Source organism: Maylandia zebra, linkage group LG9, assembly GCF_041146795.1.
Source record: "Maylandia zebra isolate NMK-2024a linkage group LG9, Mzebra_GT3a, whole genome shotgun sequence".
Lineage (NCBI taxonomy): Eukaryota > Metazoa > Chordata > Actinopteri > Cichliformes > Cichlidae > Maylandia > Maylandia zebra.
Window position 1 is genome coordinate 8,632,713 of NC_135175.1, and position 2,617 is coordinate 8,635,329.

The 2,617-nt window shown below is 39.2% G+C and overlaps 1 non-coding gene across 1 annotated transcript; it reads right to left on the reverse strand.

The window, feature by feature from the left end:
* Positions 1 to 1,257: 1,257 nt before the first annotated feature.
* trnaw-cca (transfer RNA tryptophan (anticodon CCA)) lies at positions 1,258 to 1,329 on the reverse strand. Its single transcript has one exon. It is a non-coding gene; the product is annotated as a tRNA-Trp (tRNA).
* Positions 1,330 to 2,617: the final 1,288 nt, after the last annotated feature.

Here is a 2,617-nt window from a genome sequence, read left to right on the forward strand (position 1 = left end):
TTCATTAATAGCTCAGGGCTACACTGAAACCCCATCTATGACTAATGCAGCAAAACATTTAAACAAATTAACCTCAGACTAACCATGCACGGCCCTCTTGTCCTTTGTAAAATGCAACACATATAAATAACATTTTTGCATGTTTTTTTCTTACAAAATTTGCCTTTCAGATTCACAGTGAAATGCATTCTTTAACCTGCAGCTCTGCGTGTTTCTGAAAGCTGAAATAGCCCCATCTGCAGGCTCTTAGAAATATTACATCTTTCCCCGTCAAGCCTTGTTTGGATTAAGCCTCGAGCCTTTAATTGCTGTGTTTGTGGGGTGGGCCTACGAACACTGAGAATGGTGTTAGCGTGCTAAGTGTGATTTCATGGATTATAAATGCTGCCTTTCGCTGTGTTACACTTGCGGATTTTTTATTTTTGTTTATGGGATTTTCCAGAGCCTGTCAGAGCACATTGTAACTTGATCTCTGAAATCAAATGTGTTTATTTGCACATGTTGCGCTGATCATTCAAAAGGGCCTAGTTTCTGAATGGAACATTTAAACAAGACCTACAAGTCAAACAAAAAGATGGAGGTAGCGAGTGGGAATGTTTTTTTTGCTTTGTTTTGTAGGTAAAACACACCATTTTTTCTTCAAAGATTTAGCGCTCTCTCATGAATAACAGTGTCAAGGGAGACAATGCTTCGGCACCGAAGGACCTGCTCTGAGATAAACACAGTTTATGGTAACAAAGTTAACGACTGGGGCTGGGTGACTTGTCATATTCATTAAATCTGAATATGGCCCTCATAAGAACTGTTTTGACCCAGTTCTTCATCTTTTTTAAGTGCAGGGTGTTGTGCCAGATTGAACCCTCCTGCAGAGTAGCCCTGTACAGTAGACTAGCTGCTAAACCAGTCTTCAACAGACTGCTTCTTCACATCAAGAGCTAACAAAAATGCCGCTATTGTTAAAAAAAACTCCGTATTTGTTGTTCTTGACTGTTTTTACCTGAAAAGCACTTTGACCTGTTTATAAACGCCGTGTGCCCATTTACATGTTCACCTCTGTTTGTTGTAAACTGTTTGCCTTGCTTGCTCTTATGCAGACCAACCTCAGAGGGTAGAGAGCCCCGAGATGAAGTTATTGTTAGACATGTAACGCCGACAAGCCAAACATCGATTTCCCTTTGACTTTCCTTGCTGCTGTTGTAGTTGAATTTTCTTAGCATTTATTCATGACGTGTGAGAGTCACGATTTTGAAAAAGCTATGACCCCGACGTGATTTGAACACGCAACCTTCTGATCTGGAGTCAGACGCGCTACCGTTGCGCCACGAGGTCTTCTACACTGTCACCACTATGAAACGCCAACTACAAAGTCCTATATTTTCGTGTGGCTCATACTAGCATTTTTATTTAAAATATTATGAAATATAGGCGCAAACACCTGACTTGTGTGAACGCTTCACTCACACGCAGAACACGCGGGGCAGCTGAATAACAGGCGCATTACAGGCGCCTCTACGGACACCGCTGCTGCTTTACTGACAAATTCCAATTTCTGTCATTAAAGCCTGCGTCAGCACCATGGACAGCTGTTACCACAGCGACCGCACCTCGCGTGCGGTAGTCGTTAAAAAAATATGGGCGTGATGAACGCGCATGCGCGAGTTACATTTAAACGATTTCGATCAACAAGACCGGTGAATTCTTTTATCAACGTATATTTTTAAGTCATTCATTCATGTGTAAGCACCCGTACCTGTATCTTCAACATAAATTTATGCCCACTTTAAATAAAAACACATCACAAGGAAACGTCGTCCGTACATTTTTTATATTCTGGCATTAATTGAATCAATTGAGGGGATTACGAATGCTATAGATCAGAAACAGTATGCAGCTGGAGTATTTCTGGATCTCAAGAAAGCATTCGACACAATCAATCATGACATATTAATTAATAAACTGGAACGGTACGGGATCAGGGGGGTTGCAATGGGTGAAAAATTATTTAAGTGACAGGAAACAATTTGTGAAGCTGGGTGTCCATTCCTCATCATGCTTGGACATTGCTTGTGGTGTTCCACAAGGCTCTGTACTGGGTCCAAAATTATTTATTATTTATATAAATGATATTTGTAAGGCATCTGATATATTCAAATTAGTATTATTTGCAGATGACACAAATATTTTTTGTTCTGGGGGGAATCTAAAGGAGCTGCTGGATACAATTACTTCAGAAATGTGCAAAATTAAAAAATGGTTTAACAGGAACAAACTATCGCTAAATCTAAGTAAAACTAAAATTTTCTTATTTGGGAATTCCCTTAGAAATGCACAAGTGCAGATTCATGTAGATGGTGTGGAAATTGAAAGAGTACTTGAACATAAGTTTCTTGGTGTGATTATAGATGATAAATTAAACTGGAAGTCTCATATAAATCATATACATAACAAAATTTCAAGAAGTGTCTCAATCTTGAGTAAAGTAAAACACATTCTGGACCACAAATCACTCCACATTCTCTATTGTTCCCTGATTGCACCGTATTTGAATTACTGTGCAGAGGTTTGGGGCAATACTTACAAATGTTCGCTATCATCAATCTTTATATTACAAAAAAGG